The sequence below is a fragment of the Hemitrygon akajei genome, chromosome 30 (assembly GCF_048418815.1).
Source record: "Hemitrygon akajei chromosome 30, sHemAka1.3, whole genome shotgun sequence".
In the NCBI taxonomy this organism is placed as follows: Eukaryota; Metazoa; Chordata; class Chondrichthyes; order Myliobatiformes; family Dasyatidae; genus Hemitrygon; species Hemitrygon akajei.
In genome coordinates, this window is record NC_133153.1 from 28347990 (window position 1) to 28374888 (window position 26899).

Sequence of the window (26899 nt, forward strand, 5' to 3'; positions counted from 1 at the left end):
GCAAGAGCCCTTTTGTCTGGTCTGCTGAAGCACAGTCTGCTTTTGCAGAGCTTAAACAGCAATTTACTACAGCTACTATCTTGGTTTCTTCTAACCCAGACCTTCCCTTCACTGTGGAGACAGACACCTCAAACATCAGAGTGGGTGTCATCTTGTCTCAAAGATCACCTCAGACAGTAAATTGCACCCGTGTGCGTTCTTCTCCAAGCAGTTTTCCCCAGCAGAGAGGAACTATGACATCAGGAATTGGGAGCTTCTTGCAGTTAAGTTAGCTTTGGAGGAATGGTGTCACTGGCTGGAGGGAGCGAAGAACCTTTTATCGCTTGGACCGACCATAAGAACCTGGCCTATATTCAGGAGCCCAAGAGACTGAATTCCAAGCAGGCCAGGTTGTCTTTGTTTTGTTAACCCATTTAATTTCACCCCGACCTATCGACCGGGGTCGAAGAACCAGAAACCTGATGCTCTGTCCCGCCAGTTTGACGAACAGGAATGAGAGGAGCAGCTGACCACCATTCCCAAGTTCCATCTGGCCCCAGGTACTGTAGTGGGGACATTTGTCAAGAATGACCACACATCCTGGGATAGCCAGGACACTTGAGTGTATCAGGGGGAGGTATTAGTGGCCTGGAATGCCGAGAGAAGTTCAGCAGTAGGTCCAGGCATGCGAGGAGTGCACCTGGAACAAGGTGCCCTGTACCTGAACTCAAGGGCTCCTCCACCCCCACCCGTTCCAAAGAGACACTTTTCCCCCGCCATCCAAGCGGAAGCTGACCATCATGGTGGTTGTTGTTCAGTTTTCAAAAGCCTGCAAGTTCACTGCCTTGGAGAAGCTACTTTCCATGGTGCAGACAGCTGAGATTGTCCTGGACCAAGACTTCAGCGTCCATGGATTCGCAATGGACATTGTCTTAGATTGTGGTCCACGACTCTCATCACATTTCTGGAAGGCTTTCTGTAAGCTGACAGGGGCAACAGCAAGCCTTTTCTCTGGGTTTCACCCGCAGTCCAGGTGGAGCGGACTAAACAAGATTTAGGATGGGTCCTGAGACGCCTGGCTTCAGAAGGACCTGATGAGTGTTGTGACCATTTAATCTGGGCAGAGATCACTCACAATACCCTACAGCACTCGGTGCATCGGATGTCACCATTCGAATGTCAGCTTGGTTATCCTCCGCCTCTGTCTGGAACAGGAAGCCAAGGTTGGGGTCCCTGCAACAGAAGAACTTGTCCAACACTGCAAGTAGAAATGGATGAGGACAAGAGAGATTTTGTTGGCCTTTACCTAGAGAGCGCAGACCAAGGCTAACCGAAGGAGAAGACTGGGACCTGTGTAACAGCCTGGGCAACAGATCTGGCTGTTCACTCATGATTTGCCTCTCCGTGTGGAATCTAGAATGTTGGAGGGCCAAGTGCATTGGGCCCTTTAAAATCCTGAGGAAAGTAAGCCTGGTGGCTTGCACTTTGCAGCTCCCCAAGACACTAAAGATCAACTTCACCTTCCATATTTTTAAATTAAAACCTGTCTGCACCAGCCCCTTAGCCCCAGCACAATTGGCCCTGCTGCCACCCAGGTTTATCAAGAGGGAACAGGTCTTCACGGACTTGTGTACTGTTTGAGGTGTTCGGCAGTACCTAGCGGACTGGGAGGGATTCGGACCGGAGGAAAGATGTTGGGTGCTGGGAAGAGACATCCTGGATCTGACTTTCATCCACGATTACCATCACTGCTCTCTGAGCTACCAGCGCCATCAGGAGTTGGCCATAGCAGAGGGGGTCCTGTTAGAAGACGCTCCCAACAATGCCAGCTTCTGAGATTTAAATACTCTAAAACTCTGGAGTACAGATAACTGGTGCAGCCTCTTTAAGGGCTTAGGATGTTCCTGTTAATTGATAATCATGTTTTGAGTGCCAAGAATTGTGTATTTAAGGAACATTGAACATAGGTTCAGTGCTCAATTGTAAGCCTACCAGTGATTTAATCTAGCGTTTATTTTGTACTCAGTCTCTCAATCCTATTTGTGACTGTGTCTCGATCCCAGCCTCTTAGACTCTAGCATTTTGCTCCAAGCAATCCTCGTCGAGGATTCTCGTCACAATAAATCTGTTTACACCCACTTTCTTTCACCATCTCTGCTTTCTTTCTTTCAATCTGCCTTCTTCCACAATGTGATCTTTCCTTTTCCTTCTCTTATCTATTCTCCATCATCAACCTCCTCATGTCTCTGCATCCAACTTGTTGAGTAATTCCAGCCTCTGCTACCTCTATTCTTTGTTTCAAGAGGAAGCTCTTAAGTAATATCTTACAGACAGTGGAGAAGTTTAAGAAGGAATCAGAATCAGATTTAATATCACTGGCGTATGTCATGGAATTTGTTTGAATGCCACACTTTGGGTTTAAAACTATTTGCTGTGTTTGAAACATGGGATTTGGGGTTGAACAAGTATTCAGTGATATTTGACTCCACAGACTGGAGTATTGTTGGTTTGGAAGAGTTCACTCTTCAGTCTGGAATCCTTCCAAACTGTTTTCTTTGACTTTGGCAGCAACGTGGCAGATGTTTAGTGTGCTAGGTGTGGTAGAACTTACTGATATGGATAAGGTGGTTCTGGTTGTAAAAAGTTAGCAGCCTACCAAAATCTACCTAATGTAATTCTCAAAGCAGGTGGTATTTACGAACATTTTTTAACATGTTGATAGCATACTTAAAAGAAAAACTTCAACACCTTTACTTCCTTGGGAGGCAAAAGAAATTTGGCAGGTCTCCATCAATTTTTACCGATTTTAATCAGTCCACCATAGAAAGCATTCTGTCTGATGCATAGTGGGCTGGTGTCTGCATGTGTCTGCAGGAAACAGCAGAGTGTGGACACAGCTCAACACATCACAGGAACAAGCCTCCTTGCTATGGACTCTGAAAGATCCCACCCACCCCGGACACTCTCTCTTCTCCCCTCACCCATCGGGCAGAAGCTACAAAATCCTGAAAGCATGTACCACCAAGCCAGAGGATTGCTTCTATTCTGCTGTTTTCAGACTCTTGAGCAAACCTCTTGTACAATAAGATAGACTCTTGGCTTCACAATCTACCTTGTTATGATCTTGCACTTTGTTCTTTACTTGCATTGTATTTTTTGGTAGCTTTTACACTATATTCTGCACTTTTTACCTTATTTCAGCTCAATACACTCTGTAGAAATTTGATCTGTATATACAGTATCAAAATAAGCTTTAGACTGTATCTTAGTACACGTGACAATAATAAATTAATAACCATACCAATTCCAACACTGGAGGATAGGATTTTTGTACTGGCTCTATTGCAAATCCTGAGTGAAGAACAATGTCCAGTGTTAGGGAGTATTCTGGAGATATGTGAATATAGCAGATACGAATTCAATTAAGAATTCGTCTTCAGTTCTTCATGTAAATTGTAAGTTGCAAGTAGTAAATTGAAGTTAAAAGCACATCTTTGAAAATAAACAATACTGTCTGTGGAGCACAGGATAGCTCACAGATGAATATATACATCATCCAAACGTTAGAACAATTGGGTTGTGTTAATTGGCCTGCATCAGTCTAGGCAATTATGGGTTGAAGTAATTTGCACCATTGTATGCAAGCTTACAGACCTGATTGATACTATCACTTAGCTGCTCTAGCAATAGCTGGAAGATTTGTGTACTTAGAGGGTCAGCTCTCACAACAGTAATCTTGGGCATTTGGCCCTCTGTCCTCAGAAGTTTGAGAATATCTTTACTCAGCAAAGATATGTGAACATTCAGCAGCGTCACTGTCTGTAGATATGTGGTTCACTGTCAACCCAAAATGTTGAAATAAACGATATCATTGTAACTATTGAAATTGTATTGAATCACATCCTGTTTACCATTGATCTTCAGGGTATAAAAACATGATGTACTTTTGAGTTTGTAAGACTCTACCAAGAGATTCTCTGGAAGAAAGCCTGTTTGCAATGAAGAATAAAAACTTCTACAGTATATCCCCAGCTTCAGGGCTTCTCTGCTGACTTTGATCGCAGTAACAACATCCAGAAGCAGAAATTTACCAGAAAGGGGGAAAAGTTGTGAAATGCAGTGACTCCACATGGAGGCACTGGATTCACAGAGCAGCAAAAATAGGAAGGGTGAGAGAGGGTGTACATTCAATAAACTAGGTGTGATTGAGACAAGAACCTGAATGTGAGTGGTTTCGGGGAATTGTCGCATCACCATCTTCTCAACCACAGTCAGTGATTGGCAAAGCTTCTGGCTATGCCAAGAGTGTCTATGAGACCATAAGACAATAAGACATAGGAGCATAATTAGGCCATTAGGCCCATCGAGTTTCCTCCACTGTTCCATCATGGCTGATTTATTATCCCACTCAACTCCATTCGCCTGCCTTCCCCTCATTACCTTCAACACCCTTACTAATCAAGAACCTGTCAATCTCCACATTAAATATACCTAATGACTTGACTCTGCAAACTGTCACAATGAATTTTACAGATTCACCACCCTTTAGTGGAAGAAATTCTTCCTCATCTAGGTTCTAAAGAGACACCCTTATATTTTGAGGATGTGCGTAAGAATGTCCACATGAATGAATAAATAAAACACATGAGGTAAACCAAATAATAAATGTTTATAGAACTTCAGTTGTTTAAAGGAGGGGAATTCTGAAGAAGAGCTATATTAAGGATCTGCAGAGAATTGGAGAGGATAACAGAGATTTTCCTTTGCATTATAATCACTGTCAGCTAATAGTGTAAGGGGCAGTAACAGAAGGGTGTCGGGAGTGAATCATTACTAGAAGGAGAGATAAATAGGAAAGTGTGATCAAATCATTTGTTCTGTCATTTACGGCTTGGGTTTATTTCTAGTGTAAGTGAGATTGATTTTCTAAGGAAAGAATGCTGGCTCCATAATCATATCAGCACTCGATCTATTGGTGAAATTCATCATTAAAATTACCTGAGGCCGTAACGGAGGTTTGTAAACACTGCTAGCAGCTATACTATAAACCACTTGGTAATTGAGAGAGAGGGAAAAGTTTTAAGGTATGAATAATTGTCACATATGCTTTTGTTATTTGGATACTCTTGACTTCAAAGCTTCGAACTTTGAAGCCAACACTATACAAACAATAAGAGCATATGTAACAATATAAGACCATAAGACATAGGAGAAGAATTAGACTATTATGCCCATCGAATCTGCTCCACCATTCCATCATGGCTGATTAATTATCCCTGTCAATGGCATTCTCCTGCCTTCCCACCGTCACACTGATGCTCTTACTAATCAAGAACCTATCAACATCCGCTTTAAGTATACCCAATGACTTGGCCACCACAGTTGTCAGTGGCAATGAATTCCACAGATTCATCATCCTCTGACTAAAGAATATATATGTGGGGGCTAGATTCAGAACTTTCCCAGGGTGAAGCTCACAATTCACAATGTGGCTACAAGACCTGGTCAGAGGATAGTATCTTGTGGGGAGTCACTCACGTCCCGACTCCCCTAGGCCTGTCTAGTACTTACAAACTCAAGTTAGGAGTGTGATGGGACACTTTCCATTTGCCTTAACAAGTGCAGCTTCAACAACACTCAGATAGCTTGATGCCATATCAGATTTCAACCTATCCACAACCATTCACTCACTCCAGCCCTAGTCAAGATCCTGGAACTCTTTTCCTGCATCATATCAGATTTTGTAAAACAATGAATGTCTGGATTAGGCACCATTAACATGCAAATATCTATCAAGTGGTTTTATAATTGGCTAGATAGATGCTTTTTGGTCCGGGTTTATCACCTAGGTGTGTGTGCGTGGCCAAGTGGTTAGGGTGTTGGACTAGCGATCTGAAGGTCGTGAGTTCAAGCCCGGCCGAGGCAGCGTGTGTGTCCTTGAGCACACAGTGCTTCAGTCTACCCAGCTGAAAAATGGGTACCGGCAAAAAAAAATGCTGGGGGTCAACCTCGTGATAGACTGGCATCCTATCCAGGGGAGGGGGGTAGAGACTTCATGGGCATAAGCACCGGCCTGATGAGCCACAAAGGCTCGGGACAGACTTTAACTTTGACTTACCACCTATGTGCAAGCATTTAATGCCCTTCTGTTGTGCACCGGGACATGAATTAATCAGGAAATGTCTAATCGATTTATGAAGACTGTGCTAATGGATGTGTTTGGGGGGGAAAAGAAGTTTGTTTTTGAGACAAAAGATCAAGGAATTTGTCTGTCTCTGTGCTTGTGAAAAGTTGTATTTATGGGGGTGACTTTCCTTGTTTCATTGGACTTCAACTGGGACTGGAGATTGTGATTGTTGTCTAGGACCCAGGGGTGATTTCTGACTCGTCCCACAAGTGAATCAGAATTTGGAGTTCCCCTGACAACAGCAACAATGAAGTGGGACTAAAAATCATAAGCCCTGAAATCCTTGTGCCTTGCAGAAATCTTTATGGAAATCTTTGTGACTTGCTATGTAGTATTTTATATGGTTTATTTGTGCTTTCTATTTTAATGTAATAAATTAGACTTAAATTACTTTGTAGTAAGCGTACAGGCACAACCACAACTCCAGGATTTTGTTGGGACTGTTTGAATTACCGGGACTGATTAATCCAGCCCATTACACTCCCTAAAAGCATATCCCACTCGTCAAGAACTGCAGTCATTCAAGAAGCCAGCTTGTTACCATCTTTACAAGGGCAATCAATGATGAGAAATTAAATGCTGGGTTGGCCTGTGGAGGTCACATCCCTTGGATGAATGAATGAAAAATACCTTTCAAACTTCTAAACTGCTTATAAGTTGCTAAAAATTGGAATTATTTTAATGATTGTAATACTGGGCAAACATGCAGGGTTTTGGATGATGAGGAGAATGGGGATGGACAGGATTAAGAAGAACCAAGTAAGGCATACATATATGTACATATGCACACGCACACATGCACATGCGTGTGTGTGTGTGTCCAACATTGAGCAACTACTCCTGTCAGTATAAAGGAGGATGGGGACTTGGAAGTGTCAAGGCTGCAGATCTGGAAGAAATGCAAAACTTCCATGAGTAATCAGGAAGATGGCCCCTAAGGATGGCCTGCTAGAATCCCTCAGACAGCAGGCAGGGGATATGGAAATGGAAGTGTGTGAAGCAGAGCCAGAAGACTAGAGACCATTGCAGGACAAGCCACTGAACAGGATGTACCATCACCAGATTATCAGAGGTGGCTGACGTAAGAAAGTCCTACCAATGGCTGGAAGTGGCAGGGTTGAGGGTCAGCAAAGAGGTGCTGCTCATGGCTGTACAACACAGATGCTGAGCACAGAGCAGTAGAAGCAGTGGTCTATCTCACCAGGCAAGATCCAAGATGGAAGGAATCTGTTGCAACCATCCAGCATGTTGTGGCAGGGTGCAACAAACAGGCAGGGACAGCATACACTGAACAGCACAACCAAGTTGCAGGAATTGTGTACATGCTGAATATGGATTGGACACTCCCAAGTCCAAACAGGAAGCACCCAAGAAGGTGGTGGAGAATGACAGAGCTTTGACCAAATACAGACTGATAAGGAGGTTCTGGCCAACCAACCAGATATAGCAATATTGGACAAGGAACAGAAGAAAGTTATAGTAATAGATGTGGCAATCCCAAATGATAGTAACATCAGGAAGAAAGAATATGAGAAGCTGGAGAAATACCAGGGCTTGAAAGAGCTGATAGAAAGGATGTGGAAGTCTAAAGCCAGAGAAATCCCAGTGGTGATAGGATCACTTGGAGCTGTGACACCTGGACTGGGAGAGTGGCTCCAACAAATCCCAGGAACAGCATCTGAGATCTTGGTCCAGAAGAGCACATTACTTGGAACAGCAAGAATGCTGTGTCGGACCCTCAAACTCCCAGGCCTTCGGTAGAGGACCCGAGATTGAGGGAAAAATACACATACGCACCATGTGCAAGGGGTGAGAGAAAAAAATATATTTATGTTTGTCTGTGTCTCTCTCTCTATATATATAGACACATAAAGAGAGGAAAATAAAATGTTACTTGTGTGTTGGTCAGCCAGCTCAGTAATCTTTACTTCCATGAACACCACATCTCTTTTTTTAATATTTATCATTTCTGGTTTTGCACTATTTTTAATCTAAGAAGGCATTAAGAAGAAGTATGGTGTGTTGGTCTTCATCAACCGTGGGATTGAGTTCAAGAGCCGTGAGGTAATGTTACAGCTTTATAAGACCATGGTCAGACCCCACTTGGAATACCGTGCTCCGTTCTGGTCACCTCACTACAGGAAGGACGTGGACACTATAGAAAGGGTGCAGAGGAGATTTACAAGAATGTTGCCTGGATTGGGGAGCATGCCTTATAAGAATAGGTTGAGTGAACTTGACCCTTTCTCCTTGGAGTGACGGAGGATGAGAGGTGACCTGATAGAGGTGTATAAGATGATGAGAGGGATGGATCGTGTGGATAGTCAGAGGCTTTTTTCCCAGGGCTGAAATGGCTAACACGAGAGGGGATAGTTTTAAGGAGCTTGTGAGTAGGTACAAGGGGGATGAGTTTTTCACACAGAGTGGTGGGTGTGTGGAATGCACTGCCAGGGATGATGGTTGAGGAGGACACAATAGGGTTTTTTTTAAGAGACTCTTAGACAGGTACATGGAGCTTAGAAAAATAGAGGGCTATGCAGTATGGGAATCCTAGGCAGTTTCTAGGGTAGGTTACATGGTTGGCACAATATTATGGGCCAAAGGGCCTGTATTGTGCTGTAATGTTCTATTCAATATATAACTATAAACTTACTGTAGTTGATTTATTTATCTTTTTCTATTTTTATCATGTATTGTATTGAACCGCTGCTGCGAAGTTAACAAATTTCATGCCACATGCTGGTTTATAAACCTGATGCAAACAAGAAATTCTCTGACTCGCCTGCTTTTTCACATCACCCAGTTCTGTATCTCATGAGGCGTCTGAATTCTCTTCCTGACATTCACTGATCTATCACTTGATGTAGTTGAGGATGCTCACTGTGTATGGCGTGCACTGCTCACTGTTATGCTGCTGCTTTCCCCTGATTCATACAAAACTCACAGCAACGCATTTTATAAATCTGGATGCATGCAAACACATGCTGTGTTACAGATGCCCCACGTCATATGTACGGACATGACCGAGCCCGCATTGTGACTATACTTATGCGTATGGACAGCTGCATCTAAGTGGTTGCATATTATTTTTCTTTTGATTGCTACATTCCTCCCAAAACGCCAGATCTTCCTTTGCTTTACTAAGTGTTGACAGGACACCAAATGCAAACTTAGTCAATCTTTGTATCTCTGAGAGTCACATTACTCAGAAGGTTCTTTCCGCAGTTTTTGTCATTTCTATTTCTATTGATCTCACCTTAGCTGAAGTGGCCCTTCAAGCCGCACTGGCCAGCAACCCCTGATTTAACAATGTTCAATTAACCTATCAACTGGTATGTCTTGGACTGTGGGAGGAAACCGGAGCACCCGGAGGAAACCCACGCAGGCATTAGGAGAGCGTACAAACTCTTTACAGGTGGGAATTGAACCTGGGTCATCTGAACCGTAAAGCGTCATGCTGACAACTATGCTCCCATACTGCCCCTTTCCTTTCCCATTAAGGTATACATCTGTCATAACCAAACCATCTCCTCCATGACTACCAATCTTCTTACACATTACAGAGTTTAAAATCATGTGCCAGTCTGGGAGCTCACAGATGTCATCTCATCTTGCCTGCTGCGAAAAGGCCCAAAAAATTAGGCAGTGCAGACATCCATTCCCATTATTTGGGAAACCTATTTGGAAGATCTCCATGACCGTTTGTAATTAACCTTCAACTTGAGTGAAGTTAGCCTTGCTCAAATGGTAGCTGAGATCCCATTTGGCATTGTCCAATGGGCAGTGAGCTGACATGAGGGTGAGCCCTGATGTCTGCATGGTTTGTATGACTTCCTATGTCAGCCGTCCCTGGGAATGTACGAGGTCAGTGTCAGCATAAAGCAGTAAACCTCAGCTGGAGCATCCAGGAACATCTGTGTTTGAGACTATAATAGCATCACAATGCATTTTTGTGCAGCACTCGGTTCAGTTCGCAGGAAAAATGAAGATCGGTGATCTCATGTTTCAAATCAGCACACAGCGAACTCCTATCGTGCACCACGAGGTATAGTCAATGACTGTATGTCATTTCCATAAATTTCAATCTCTCATCTGTGGCTCTAACTATCCAGAGAAACTCATGGAGGTAAGGGCCTTCACAACACTTGGGGTGCCTGTTTCTGTACAACTTAAAGAGGTTCTGCCTGAGTATGCACTTACAAACCAACCCCTTGACCCTACAACCCTCATTCTAAATGCCTCAGGTCTAGCCCTCAGCAGATTATGAATCTCCCGGTTCATCAAGGGTTTCTGACTGAGAAAGACTCAGAATATTTTTGTGGGTATACATTTGTCCACACATATCCTTACAAAGTTAGTAATGACTGTGACGTATTCATCTAGGTCTATTGATGAATCCTTAAACTTGGTGTAATGCACCAACTTCCTCTTCTATTTCTCCCGTCTAGCTCTTTGTAGTCCATGCTCTTCTGCTGCTGTCTGTACGCAAGCAGAAACACAGCCAGGGTTCAGAATGACCAAAGTGCAGCCGAGGGATGGAGAAGTACGCCTTTTTGGTGCTGGTGTATCAGTGGTTGAATGTGTTGATTCATTGAGTATTACAGGTAATGTGTTGCTAGACTGAGGCTTCTTCAAGCTGTCACACCATGATGTTGATGGGCCTCAGGCTACACCTCTTCATTCTTGTTGATTATGCCAATTAGTTTCTTTGCTGCTACCTTGATGAATGCCTGTGGTGAGATGTAGACTGCAGTCAGGGTGACGGTGAGCAACTCACTTCACTACCAGATGTTCCAAGTCCAAGGAACAGGATTGGTTCAAGATGTCCCAGGTATCTTTATCACGATATATTTATCCTCTCGGCCCAAAATGTTGACTGAACTTCTTCATAGATGCTGCCAGGCCTGCTGAGTTCCTCCAGCATTTTGTGTGTGTTGCTCAGGTTTCCAGCATCTACAGATTTTCTCTTGTTTGTGATGAATTTGTCTGTTGGCTTTTACCTCCCCAGCTTTGTTGTCTATTCCACGCAGAGGATTGAGAAACCCTTGGGCTGGATCACCGTATCAAGGGAATTGAGAGTGAGCCATGTCTCTGCGGAGTAGAGTTGACTGCAGTCCCTGATAAAGCAATCTTTCTCTCAGGACGTCTGTCTTATTAGTCAGTGATTGTACATTAGCCCAGGAGGATGGTAGGGAAAGGGTATCTCAATCCCCAATTCATTGTTCTTGCCTAGAATTCTCACCAGTGACGACATTTTCTGGCACAATGGGTACTTTGAGCTTTGCTCACCTTCTGGGTGGTCTGCTCTTTCAAGTCTGTTGGATTTCTATGGCGAATCCAAGATTGCGAATGGATTTAAATGACTTAAAAGCACATTATTTACTATAGCACTTTCCACTGCGGTTTTTAGTTTTAAAAGATCAGATCGTGAGTGTATAACTATATTCTTGTCTTCTGGGTGGTCGGTTCTGCCATGAATCTGACCTTTGTGAACACACTGAAAATTGCCCAAACACTGGAATGAATAAGTAAATTCATGCCGTACTTGCAAGTGAGACTGGCTGTCAAGTAACAGTGTGTACTATAAACCGTAAAATACTATTCCAAAATAAACCAAGCATTATTTTTCAAAAGTAAGTGAAGGCTGTTGTGTCTATCGAGGGACGCTTATTCCCTCAGAATGCCGGACCAGGCAAGTAAGTGTCAAATATGTGGTTGAAATGAGGGTGGATCTTATTGAAACCTATCGAATATTGAAAGGTCTAGATTGAGTGGAAGAGGAGAGGATGTTTCCAATTGTAGGGGAGTCTATAAACAAAGGGCACAGCCTCAGAATAGAAGGACTTTGCTTTAGAGTAGAGATGAGGAGGAATTCCTTTAGTCAGAGTGTGGTGAATCTGTGGAATTCATTGCTACAGACAACTGTAGAGGCCAAGTCATTGGGTGTATTTAGAAGTAGAGATTTATAGGCTTTTGATTAGTAAGGGTGCCAAAAATTATGGAGTGGGGTAGAGATGGGGTAGAGTGGGGTAGAGATGGAAAATAAATCAGCCATGATGGAATGGTGGGGTAGATCTGATGGGCTGAATGGCTTGGTTCTGCTTCTATAAAAAAGGCATAAAGTAAAGGTGAACAAACAAAATGAAAGAAAAAGAACATGAAAGGAAGCGGATTAAACTCTGGGGAGTCTTCACAGCACATAATGAAACGGGGGCTGACTGAACAAAAGTTGAAACCCAGATGCTGAAAATGAAGCACGAAGAAATGCACAAAGAAGACACGCCTGCAGCTGTGGTTCATTAGGAGTTTGAGGAGATTTGGTATATCACCAAAGACACTTGCAAATTTCTACAGATGTACTGTGGGGAGCATTCCAACTGGTTGCACCACTGTCTGGTATGGAGGCTTCAGTGTAGAGGGTCTGGGAAAACTGCAGAGGGTTGTAGACACAGCCAGCTCCATCATGGGCACAAGCCTCCTCACCATTGAGGGCATTTGCACAAGATAATGCCTCAAGAGGGCAGCATCCATCGTTAGGGAGCCCCATCAGCCAGGATATCACCTCTTCTCATTGCTACCATCAGGGAAGAGGTACAGGAGGCTGAAAGGCAGGAACACAAAGTCTTCAGAAAAGTTTCTTCCCCTCCACCAACAGATATCGGAACAGTCGAGGAACCCATAAACACCTCACTATATTGCTCTCTTCTTGCACAGTAATATTTATTTATATTTTGTATTGTAAAGCAGAACGATTTTTGTGTATTGTACTGCACTGTTGCCGTAGAACAACAAACATACTGTATGACACTGATTCTGAATGCCAGAGCTTGACACTGGGTCAAGTGTCACACTTCCAGAGCAGCTGGATACACAGCTAGAAGAGCTGGCAGCTCGGCACCTTGTCAAGACGCAGCTAAGTCTGAGAGCCTGTGTAGGTGAATGCATCGACGTAGCTGGATTCAGTGAAGACAATTAGACATAGGAGCAGCAGAATTAACGTCCTGTGAAGTTTAATATCACCAGCATATGCCATGAAATTCGTTAGCTTTGTGGCAGTTGTACATTGCAATACATAATAGAAAAAAGTTGAATTACAGTAAGTGTACATATATATACATATATAAAATAAGTAGTGCAAAAATAAAAATAAAAATGTAGTGAGGTAGCGTTTATGGGTCCAATGTCCATTCAGAAATCAGATGGTAGAGGAGAAGAAGCTGTTCCTAAATCATTGCGTGTGTGCCTTCAGGCATCTGTACCTCCTTGATAGTAGCAATGAGATCAGAACACAGAAATATAGAACACCTACAGCACAATACAGGCCCTTTGGTCCACAATGCTGTGCCGAACATATACTTTAGAGATTACCTAGAGTTACCCATAGCCCTCTATTTTCGAGGCTCCATATACCTATCCACAAGGATCTTAAAAGACCCTATTGTGTCTGACTCCACCACCGTCAATAGCAGCCCATTTCATGCAGTCACCACTCTCTGCATAAAATACTTACCCCTGACATCTCCTCTGTACCTTCTTCCAAGCACCTTAAAACTGTGCCCTTTCATGTTAGCCATTTCAGCCCTGGGGAAAAACCTCTGACTATCCACACGATCAATGCCTCTCATCATCTTATACACCTCTATCAGGTCACCTCTCATCCTCCGCTGCTCCAAGGAGAAAAGGCAAATTCACTCAACTTATTCTCATTAAGCATACTCCCCGATCCAGACAACATCCTTGTAAATCTCCACTTCAACCTACAGTATTTATAGTTTCCACATCTTTCCTATAGTGAGGTGACTAGAACTGAGCACAGTTCTCCAAGTGGGGTCAGACCAGGGTCCTATATAGCTGTAACATTGCCTCTCGGCTCTTGAACTCAATCCTATGGTTGGTGAAGGCCATTACGCAGTATGCCTTCTTAACCAGACAGTAAACCTGTGCAGCAGCTTTGAGTGTCCTATGGACTCAGACCCCAAGATCCCTCTGATTCTCCACACTGCCAAAAGTCTTACCATTAATACTATATTCTGCCATCATATTTGACCTACCAAAATGAATCACCTCACAATTATTTGGGTTGAACTCCATCTGTCACCTCTCCGCCCATTTTTGCATCCTATTGATGTCTCGCTGTAACCTCTGACAGCCCTCCACACTCTCCACAACACCCTCAACTTTTGTGTCATCAGCAAATTTACTAATCCATCTCTTCACTTCCTAATCCAGGTTATTTATAAAAATCATGAAGAGCAAGGGTCCCAGAACAGATCCCTGAGGCACTCCACTGGTGACTGCCCTCCATGCAGAATATGACCAGCCTACCAACACTCTTTGCCTTCTGTTGGCAAGCCAATTCTGGATCCACAAAGCGAGTTCCCCCTGGATCCCATGCCACTTTACTTTCTCAATAAGCCTTACATGGGGTACCTTATCAAATGCCTTGCTGAAATCCGTATGCACTACATCTACCACTCTACCTTCATCAATGTGTTTAGTCACATCCTCAATCAGGCTCGTAAGGCTCGACCTGCCTTTAACAAAGCCATGCTGACTATTCTTAATCATACTATGCATCTCCAAATGTTCATAAATACTGCTTCTCAGGATCTTCTCCATCAACTTACCAACCACTGAAGTAAGACTCACTGGTCTATAATTTCCTGGGCTATCTCTACTCCCCTTCTTGAATAATAGAACAACATCTGCAATCCTCCAATCCTCCGGAACCTCTCCCGTCCCCATTTAAGATGTAAAGATTATTGCCAGAGGCTCAGCAATCTCCTCCCTCATCTCCCACAGAAGCCTGGGGTCTATCTCGTCTGGTCCAGGTGACTTATCCAATTTTATGCTTTCCAAAAGCTCCAGCACATCCTCTTTCTTAATGTCTATATGCTCAAGCTTTTTAATCCACTGTAAGCCATCTCTACAATTGCCAAAGTCCTTCTCTGTAGTGAATACTGAAGCAAAGTACTCATTAATTACCTCAACTATTTCCTCTGGTTCCATACACATCTTTCCACTATCACACTTGATTGGTCCTGTTCTGTCATGTCTTATCCTCTTGCTCTTCACGTACTTGTAGAATGCCTTGGGCTTTTCCTTAATCTTGCTCGCCAAGGCCTTCTCATGGCCCCTTCTGACTCTCCTAATTTCATTCTTAAGCTCCTTCTTGCTAGCCTTATAATTTTCTAGATTTTTATTATTGCCTAGTTTTTTTTTGAACCTTTCGTAAGCTTTTCTTTTCTTCTTGACTGGATTTTCAACAGCCTTTGTACACCATGGTTCCTGTACCCTACCATCCTTCCCCTGTCTCACTGGAATGTACCTATGCAGAACACCACATAAATAACCCCTGAATATTTGCCACATTTCTGCTGTACATTTCCCTGAGAACATTTGTTCCCAATTTATGCATCCAAGTTCCTCCCTAATAGGTTCATATTTCCCCTGACTCCAATTAAACGTTTTCTGAACTCGCCTGCTCCTATCCCTCTCCAATGCTATGGTAAAGGAGATAGAATTGTGATCACTATCTCCAAAATGCTCTTCCACTGAGAGACCTCACACCTGACCAGGTTCATTACCCAATATTAGATCAAGTCCAACCTCTCCTCTTGTAGGCTTATCTACATATTGTGTCAGGAAACCTTCCTGAATACACCTAACAAACTCCACTCATCTAAACCCCTTGCTCTAGGGGGATGCCAATAAATATTGGGGAAATTAAAATCTCCCATTACGACAACCCTGTTATTATTGCAGAATCTGTCTCCCTATCTTCTCCTAAATGTCCCTGTTATGATTGGGTGGTCTATATAAAAAACACCCAGTAGAGTTATTGACTCCTTCCTGTTTCTAACTTCCACCCACAGAAACTCAGTAGACAATCCTTCCGTGACCTCCTCCTTTTCTGCAGCTGTGACACTACCTCTGATCAGCAATGCCATGCCCCCAACATTTTTGCCCTTCTCTCTGTTCTTTCTGAAACACCTAAAGCCTGGCACTCGAAGTAGCCTTTCTTGCCTGTGAGCCATCCAAGTCTCTGTAATGGCCACAACATCGTAGCTCCAAGTGCTGACCCACACTCTAAGCTCATCTGCTTTGTTTATGATACTCCTTGCATTAAAATAGACACATCTCAAAAGATCAGTTTGAGTTCACCTGCCTATCCTCCCTCTCACACTGCCTACAAGCTTTCTCTATTTGTGAGCCAACCCTTCCTTCCTCCGTCTCTTCAGTTTGGTTCCCACATCCCAGCAATCCTAGTTTAAACTCTCCCCAATAGCCTTAGCAAACTTCCCTGCCAGATTCAAGTGCAACCCATCCTTATTGTACAGGTCATGCCTGCCCCAAAGGAGGTCCCAATGATCTAGAAATCTGAATCCCTGCCCCCTGCTCCAATCCCTCAGCCACACATTTATCCTCCACCTCACTCTATTCCTACACTCACTGTCGCATGGCACAGGCAGTAATCCTGAGATTACTACCATTGTGGTCCTGCTTCTCAGCTTCCTTCCTAAATCCCTGTAATCTGTTTTCAGGAACTCCTCCCTTTTCCCACTTATGTTGTTGGTACCAATATATCCCACGACCTCTGGCTGTTCACCATTCCATTTCGGGATATTGTGGACATGATCAGAAACATCCTGGACCCTGGCACCTGTGAGGCAAACTACCATCTGTGTTTCTTTCCTGCGTCCTCAGAATCGCCTGTCTGACCTAACTATAGAGTCCTCTATCACTGCCACCCTCTTCCTTTCCCTAACCTTCTGAGCCACAGGGCTGGACTCTGTGCCAGAGTCCACTGTTGATTTACCCAGGTAGGCTGTCCCCACCCCCCCCCCTCCCAACAGTACTCAAAAATGAGTACTTATTGTTAAGGGGGACAGCCACAGGTCTGACTCTTCCCCTTTCCTCTCCTGAGTGTTACCCACTCATTGGTCTCCCGAGTCCCCGGTGTGACTACTTGCCTATAACTCCTCTCTATCACCTCCTCACTTTCCCTGACCAGACAAAGGTCATCGAGCTGCTTCTCTAGTTCCCTAACCTGGGCCCTAAGGAGCTGCAGTTTGATGCACCTGGCGCGGATGTGGCCGTACGGGAGGCTGGGAGCCTCATGGGATTGACATGTCCTGGATGATTCTATCATGGCTGATTTATTATTCCCATTCTTCTTATGATTCCCATTCCCTTATGATTTGATCAAGAACTTTTAATATACCCACTGAGATTACTCTCTGTAGCAATGAATTCTATAGATCTAGCATCCTCTGGCTAAAGGAATTCCTCCTCATCAGAAATACCAAAGAAGATTTATACAACGTAATTGTTGCAGGCTCCAAAACAAAAGCTGATGAAAAGGCTGGCTTAAAGAAATTCCCCTGAATTGAATGGACATTGTATTAAAATGAGTATGGTTGGAACATGGCAGAAGGTACTGGGACAACACATAGGGAAGATGGAGGAACTCACTGGGTCAGGTAGCATCTATGGAGGGCAATGAACAGTCACCTTTTCAGGCCCAGACCCCTCATCTGGATAAGATGGTATAGGGGATACTTGAAAAAGTTTTTGAAGATTTTTTAAAAGATTTTTGAGATTCTGCAAATGCTGAAAATCCAGAGTAATACATACAAATTGCTGGAGGAATTCAACAGGTAAGACAGCATGCATGGGCAGGAATAAAGAGTTGATGTTTCAGGCCAAGACCCTTCATCTTGTGAAGGTGGGGGGAGTGGATGGGCTACAGACTGGAAGGTGATAGGTGAAGCCAGCTGAGGAGGAAGATAGGTGCAGTGGGGGAGAAGCTGGGAGGTGATAGTTGGAAAAGGTAAAGGGCTGAAGGAGGAATTTGATAGGAGAAGAGCATAGACCATCGGAGAAAGGGAAGGAGGGGGTACCAGAGGGAGGTGATAGGCAGGTGAAAAGAAGAGAAGGGGTAAGCCAGGAGCCAGAATGGGGAATTTCTCTCCTGCCTGACCTGGCCTGCTGATCCCCTCCAGCAATTTGCATGTGTGTATTTTAATTTCATGTTAATCCCAATTTTCCAACATGTTTCATCAAGCCAAGTTTGATGTTGTAAGCAATGAAACCAAATTTAGAACCAGAAATTAATAGGATTAATAAAACTAATCTCTCAGAGAAAGTGGTGAAAACTGCATAATTCTCTGAGTGACCAGTATACATTGTGTCATTGTTAAAGCCTAATTGAACCATCAGAATTTTGGGAGATTACAAGATGACTGTTAATTAAATCTTGTCTCTGGAATAGTATGTTATTCGGAGAATTGAAACTTATTTGCTGTTGGTGTCTGTAGGGCAGGAGTTCTCTACATTGGGTATCAGCCATGCATAGCAACAGTGTTAGAGTTTATGTCTGTGAAGCTTTGACTGTCAACTCACAAAAGGGATTGTTCACATATAACTGACTAACCTTTAGAAAGATAGTGTTATTCAGAGAACAATAAAGAGTTTCTGCAGGGACATTTTGTACTTTGATGAGAAACTGGTTATGAACACTCAGTTGCCACTTATTAGGTACACCTGTCCGTTAATGCAAATATCTAATCAGCCATTCAATTGGCAGTAATTCAATGCATAAAAGCATGCAGACATGATCAAGGGGTTCAGTTGTTGTTCAGCCCAAATATCAGAATGGGGAAGAACTGAGATCTAAGTGACTTTGACCATGGAATGATCGTTTGTGCCAGACGGGGTGGTTTGAGGTTCTCAGAAACTATATATCTTCTGGGATTTTCATGCACAACAGTCTCTAGAGTTTACAGAGAATGGTGCAAATAACAAAAAAACATTCAGTAAGCGGCTGTTCAGTCAGTGAAAGCACCTTGTTACTGAGAGAGGTCAGAGGAAAATGGCCAGACTGATTAAAACTGACAGGAAGGTGACGGTAACTCAAGTAACCATGCATTACAACAATGGGAACACAACATGTCGAACTTTGAAATAGATGAGCTACAGCAGCATAAGATGATAAACATACACTCAGTTACCAGTTTGTTAGGTACAGGAAGTACCTAATAAAGTGGCCACTGAGTGTATATCATCGAAGTACACAGAAACTCTGCAGTAACCCTTCCTGTTCTCGAGCAATAAACACTGTGGAATCTGGAATAAAATGTTTATGGGCTGGAGAATGGAAGCTTATGTATTAAGAGCAGAGTAAGTTCTTGACAAATGGTGTTTGGGTATTTGGGAGACCACGTAGAAGCTGAAGGGCTGCACCCAGTTCAAGAATCAGATTTATTATCTCTGTCGAATTTCACATGAACTTCAGAATCCGAATTCAGTTTAACATCACCGGCATGTGTTGTGGAATTTGTTGTCTTTGTGGCAGCAGCACAATGAAATACAGTGTCAAGACACAAAACGATTGCTATAAATTACAAAATAAATAATACAAAAAGAAACGGGTATTGAGGTACATTTTATGGGTTCATGGACCATTCAGAAATCTGATAACAGAGGTTCCTGATTCATTGAGTGAGCAGCGTTGTGGAGAAAGCAGGTCCCAGATGATGAGGGTCCTTATTGATGGATGCCGCTTTGATTGATTCACCACCTCTTGAAAATATCCTCGATGGCGAGGAGGACTGTGGCCCTGATTGAGCTGGCTGAATCTATGACCCTCTACCACCTCTTGGGATCCTGGGCATTCAAGCCTCCACACCAGGCAGGGATGCAACCAGGTTATTGGGCAATCAGAAGGATTGCCACAATCTGTTGACGTGCCTCTTCATTACAATACAGTGAGATAATATTATGAAGGATCATCAAGCAGTATTGGCTCTGTATTGTTCCACCAAATAGGTTTATGCTCTGAATTCTGAGGGCAGTAGAGAGAAATTACTCTCAGCTGGATAAAGGATGCTTAAGCATCATGTTTTTAGAGTGCAGTGGTTTCATGAGGATATTTATAGATGCCACTTCACTATTTACATAGACCACAAACTTCTAATTACGCAATGCCATGAAATTAAGCATGTACCTCCAATGATTTTCCCATGAGTTCAGTGATGGGCTTTGATCCGACATTGTTCTCAAAAGGAAAATATCACGGAAACAGCCATGCTCTCAGCTGTCTTCCCATGTCTAAGGTGACTGCTGATGAAATACTACAAGGCCAAGTGCTGATGATAGATCATCCTGACACAGTGCCTGTGAGTTCTGTGCAAATCAGACAGTGGACAAAAAAGATCCAGTCCTGCTTCAGGCAGAAGTCAGAAGGTCTACCAGAGAGAAGAGAAATAGAGCATATTTGAAAAATTTTGTTAAATAATATTGAATTTTGCTTGGATTGAATGGGAAATGCAATAATTTATTGGATTTATGTACGGAGACATGGTACCTTTGAGGGCTTAGTTTATGTCACTTCCTTTTTATCTTCGGCAGACACCGTTTTGGTTGATGTCTCTCTCATGGTTGTGTTTGCAGATGTGTATTTAGCAAGCTTCAAGAAAATAACTGAACCCGCCTTGTGGATGGGACCAAATTTGGAGTATTATGCACAGTTCTGGTCACCTACTGTATCTACAGAAAAGAGATCAATAAACCTGATTGAATGCAGAGAATATTTCAATAGCTAGAACTTGAGGATCTGAGTTGAAAGGGATAGGCTGAAAAAGTTCGGACTTTATTCCCTAGACTGCAGGAGAATGAGGAGAGACTTAACAGAGGTATACAACATTATGTGGGGTATAGGTAGGGTGAAAGCATGCAGGCTTTCCCCCCTCAAAGTACGTGAGGCTAGAACTAGAGGTCACAGGTTTAAGGTGAAATATTTAAGAGGAAACTGAGAGGGAACTCCTTCACTCAGAGGGTGACACAAGTGTGGAAGGAGTTGTCAGCTGGAGTTGTGGATGTGGATTCAGTTGTAATATATAAAAGAAATTTGGATAGCATCACGGATGAGAGAGGTTCAATATGAAGCGCTATAGTCCAGCCTAGGCAGGAAACAGGGATAGAATGGACTAGATGGGCCAAAGGGTCTGGCCCTGTGCTGTGCTGCTCTGTGACTGTGAAATTCAGTCTCCAACTTCATTTTCTTTAGGTTAAAAAAATAACATCCAGAGGGTTCTGGTATGAACTGTTCTGCAACTTGCAATGTAGTCAACTTCCTGCTTCCAACTAAATCCTGTTTTCACCCAAGGCCATACTTCAAAGATGCAGCCATGCAGTGGGTTGTCATTGCTACAGTGTGCAAGGACAACATGTGCAGGACTGTAGCACATTGCATGTAAGCGAAAGAATCATTTGTAATTTAAAATTTATCATGCAGCTCCTTAAAAAAAGATTGCACTGCGTATTGGAATGCATAGACAGCAGTCTTTTTAGCAGATAGTGTTCTGGATGATTAATCTACAGACACGAGTTCGAATCTCAGCATGGCAGCTGAGAAATTTAAATTCAATGAATTAAGTATGACTTGAAATTTTTTTTGAAAAAGCTTGCCATAGTAATAGCAACAAGGAAACAACAAGGCTGTTGTAAAAGTCCATCTGGCTCACTTGTGCCCCACTGGGAAGAAAATCTGCCATCCCACTCTGAACTGGCCTGCCTGTGGCTCCAGATGCTCCTTAATTGCCTTCTTGTGGAATGAGATCTTGATTTGGACAATAACCGTTGCCAAAGTTTGTGATATCCACATGCTGTGGATGAACAATTTCAGAACATGTTACCCATTCAATGGGTTCTGTCTTTGTGGATCCAATCACACTGTACTGCCCTCACTGAGGTGTTGTAACATCACCTAGACTGGCAGACAAACTCCTTTCAAAAATGACATGAGAGTCGGGATAGAGCATCCTAGCTCTTTGCTTCTATTGCAGACTCAATGACATGACGTAGTGAAGAAGGAGTGAAACTGAAAAACAACAAAATACAATGCAATTACTGTGCTGTTTCATTCACACAAGTAAATGTACACAGCTAAGTAAGACATGAGTTAAGTCTCCTGCAGTTAAGTGCAAACATTTGTATTATAGGATCCCGACAGGTAAGTGCTGAAGGTAAGTGGTACGTGTAAACCATTAGCATCTAAGCTAGTGCTAAAGTCAAAAATAACATTTTATTTCAACAAAATCTTATTGATACATTTAGATTAACTTCTAAACCTACAAGCTCTTGCTCTTGCTGGGGAAACACCAGGATGGCTTTAGATAGAAACTTCTGTAGCTCCTGACACAAGCCTCTGACCTTCTGCCAGTCAAAGTGTGTTCCTACTTCCTATTTCCTGACTACACGGGAAATGACCTGATGCAGATCTGAAACTGCTGATTTCAGATTAAAAGTTGAATGTGCTTAATCAGATAGAAGATACATAAATCAATTCCCTGAGGGTCAGAACACATTCTATTCATCTGGGTCCTTGGAATCTGTTCCTATTCCAACCGGTGACCAAGAAAAACTGCTGATGCTAAAATTCTGGAGCAACACACAGAAAATGCAAGAGAACTTGACAGGTCAGGCTGCAATTTGAGAGAAAAATGAACTGTCGATGTTTTGGCTGACATGTTGAAGGGCCTTGGACTGAAATGTCAATTGTACATTTTCCTTCCTAGATGTTGCCTGATATGCTAAGTTTCTTCAGCGTCTTGTGTGTGTTGCTCCAGGTTTCCAGTATCTGTAGAATATCTTCAGTCTCCGTAATAATGGGTAATTCAAAATGTTTTACCTGTCAAGATATTGATCAGTCACTAGATCAGAAGTAATTTACAGTACATAAATCAAAGTGAGTTTCTTTCTGAGGATGTTAGGATGTAATGTAAGTGTACCTTTAAATCTGATTTATATTTGATTGTGTGAATGGTGCTAATTACACAGTAACCAAATGCTGTCTACATAATAATTAAATGCAAGATTCTGTAGATACTGGAAATCCAGAGTAGCACACACAAAATGCTGGAGGAACTCAGCAGGTCAGGCAGCATCTATGGAAATTAATAAAAAGTCTATGCTTCAGAATGGGACCCTCATAAGAATATCAGGTCTTGATGAAGTAGGGAGTTTAAATGGCCCAGCATGGATTAGATGGGCCAAAGGGTCTGTTTCAGTGTTGTACGTTTCTGTGACTCCATGACTGTAAGAAACTTGGCCTGAAGCATCGAACCTTTATTACTTTCCATAGATATGATCTTACCTGCTGAGCTCCTCTAGAATTTTGTGCATACAACATAAAGATTGCAATGATTCTAGGTGGCAAATCCTAATACACCGTGGAGCCAATGCTACTCATGACATTGTTTGTGTAACGGTATCTTTCTTCTCCAAGAACAAATAAGAGGCTATCATTGGTAGCCGTTTATAAGGGATTTCTGCACTAAATCTGCTGGAAGGACCAAGTCATTGATGTTATACAGAGGGATCAACAGCTGTCTGTGGATTTTAAATCAATTCTTCAGAGGTTGCTCGAAATGTGCTTCCTGTGATAATGCATTCTGGTCTGTAATGAATTTTGAATTAGCCCTGGCCTGCCTCATTGCACTCAAGGAGTAGGTTGCAAGGTTGATTATAATGCAAGGCATAAGGTGGGGTGGAATAGAATCTTCTGTTGACAATTGACTTGAGAACTCAAATCATCCCATCCTCTCACCTCCCTGAAAACACCCACTGGGTCCTGCATTCCTCCCACACCTGATCTGCAGCAAATCGGGATTAATTGATAAGTGTGTGTGTGTGAGATATTTTAATTTCTAATGCACTCTCTCCAGTCTTGAATGATTAGTGGGAGTGTGCAAAGACCTGTTTAAGATTGGTGCTGAATTACCAGTGATTATCAGTTGTTAGTCCTCAGGTACTAGTATAGCTCCCCTGTGGAATCACAGAATATAGAACAGTACAATGCAGGAACAGGCCCAACAGCCCACATTGTGGTGCTGAGCCAATTAATTGCTTGTTAAAATGGCTAGTCAAACGGCTAACTAATCTCTTCTGCCCACACAATGTCCATATCCTTTTATTTTCCTCACATCCATGTGCCTATCTAAACATCTCTTAAAAGTCTAATATTTCTGCATCTACCACCACTCCTGGCAGAGTATTCCAGGCACCCGTCACTCTCTGTGTTTAAAAAGAACTTGCCTCTCACAACTCCTTTGAAATTACTCCCTCATCATAAATGCATGCCCTCCGGAATTAGACATCTCAACTCTTGGAAAATATATTGTCTTTATTACATCTATGGCTCTGACAATATGGCTTCTAACCTATTGAATGGTGAAAGGCCTTGAGAGAGTGGATGTGGAGAGGATACCTCCTATGGTGGGAGATTCTAAGACCAGAGGACGCAGCTTCAGAACAGAGGGGCATCCTTTTAGAATGGAGATGAGGAGGAATTTCTTTAGCTAGCGACTGGTGCAAGCAGTTGTTGAGGCCAAGTCTTTATGTATATTTACGGCAGAAGTTGATAGATTCTTGATTGATTAGGGCATGAGGTGATATGGGAAGAAGACAGGAGATTTTGTCTGAGAGAAAAATTGGATCAGCCATGATAAAGTGGTGGAGCAAACCCAATGGGCCAAGTGACTTAATTCTTCTCCTTTATCTTATGGTCTTACGGCTCTCATACTTCTATAAACCTCTGTCAGATCTTTCTTCATTCTCTTCCACTCCAGAGAAAACAACCTAAGTTTGTCCAAACTCTCACTATAGCTAACACAAAGTACACTGCAGATGCTGTGGTCAAATCAACACGTACACACAAGCTGGAGGAACTCAGCAAGTCGGGCAGCATCCGTGGAAACGAGCAGTCAACGTTTCGGGCCGAGACCCTTCATCAGGACTCACTATAGCTCATGCCTTCTAATCCAGGAATCATCCTGGTATTCCTCTTCAAAGCCTTGACGTCTTTCCTATAATGGGAGACCAGAAAAGGATGTAATACTCCAGATGTGGCCTACTAGAGTTTAATAAGCTGCAATATAACTTCCTGAATTTTGAACTCAGTGCCTTGACTAATTAAGGCAAGCCTGCCATACGCCTTCTTAACAGCTCACTCAATTTCTGTAGTCACTTTCAGGGAGCTATGAACTGGGACCTCAAGATCCCTTTGTTCATCAATGCTGTTAAGGATCTTACCATCTCTTTACATTTGACCTACCAAGGTGCAACACTTCACGTTTGGCTGGGTTAAACTCCATTTGGCCTTTCTTTGCCCATTCCTGTAATTGATCTATATCCCACTGTATTCTTTGCGAGTCACATCACCACAAATCTCCTGCTCTTCCATTCTCCCGCTCTCCCAGCAAGCAAAGAATCCCAACTTAACCTTGACTTTGGTTCTTCCATGGTTAATGTCTCTCTGCTCCTGTGTGCCTCTTTCTTTCTCGCTATCACTCTAGAAATTTTGCTTCTTCATGCTTAATAATTTTAAAAATGACTGTGTCCCTGGAATTTTAGTTACTTTGGATGCTTCTCACTCTGCAGAGTGAACTGCTCGATCTTACTAGGGGTAAATTCCAGTAAGTGGGTAGAATTTTGATCTCTCCCTTCTGGCCAAGATAGTGCCTGTGTCCAATGTTCGTTCGGTTGACATCTTCTGGATGGATCATGAAACCATATATTTCACTCCTTTCATGACTTTTACATTTACCTTTTTGTCTTGAATGTGATTCTGGAACTGTTAGAGCCTGTGATTTGCTATTTGGTGGTTGTTTGGGTGTTCCAGTGCTCTGCAGTCTCTGAGAGGATTCTGAGAAGTAGAGGCAGCAGGCATGAACCTCGTGGCGGGCAGGCCATGGGAAGGGGCGCAAGCCAATGTTATACTCCATTTCAGCGATTAAAGCGATGAGAGAGATTGAAACATCAAGGAGAAAGCAGAAGCCTGGAGATTGTTTGGGTGCTTCATATCCAAGAGGATTCTGGGAGTCAGAGGCAGTGTGCAGGAACATCCTAGTGGGCAGGCTGCGGGATGGGTGTGAGCCGATGTTTGACTCCATTTCACTGATTAAAGCTTCCATTCTTCGCTGATTAAAGCGATGAGGGAGATTGACAACATCAAGGCGAATGCGAAAGGTGACAGGAGGCTGCCTGCCTTTTTCATTGCTGAGAATTGCTCTGCTACGCTACAGGAGAGAGGAGAGTTTGCCATTGTGCTTGGAGAATGTTACCCAGGTTTTCTGTATTTTGGAGATGGACATGGACTATTGACCTTTACTCAGTCCTATAGGTTTTTTTAAATATATTCTGTGTTTTTTGCCAGATCTTTCTCGTTTTTTTTTGTAGGGAGGGGATTTGGGGATCGGTGTGCCTGTTCCTGTCTGGTTTTTTTTTGCAGGTGGAGAAATTTGAGATTGATGCGCTCCATTTTTGTTCGTTTTTGGTGTACAGGGAGGGGGGATTTGGGGGTTTGATGATCGCGCTGCCTTCTTTTCTTTCATGGTTTCATGGCTTCCAAGAGAAGAAGAACTTCAGAGACGTATACTTCGATAATAGATGAACCTTTTGAACCTTTGAATGTCAGTCAGGTGTGGTAAAGTTCTGCCTGAAGCTGTTTTCTTTGCATGTTCGGTTTTCTTTTCCTTTGCTTCCGCATAAGGACGTGTGAGCATTAGAAATAGGAACATAAATAGGCCACTTGGTTCATCAAGACTGCTCCACCATTTAATAAATTCATGGCTGATCTGACTGTGGTCTCTGCTCCACCTACCTGCTCTCCCCCCCCGTAACATTTAATTCCCCTGCTATGTAAAATCTATGTAACTGGCTTTTAAATAT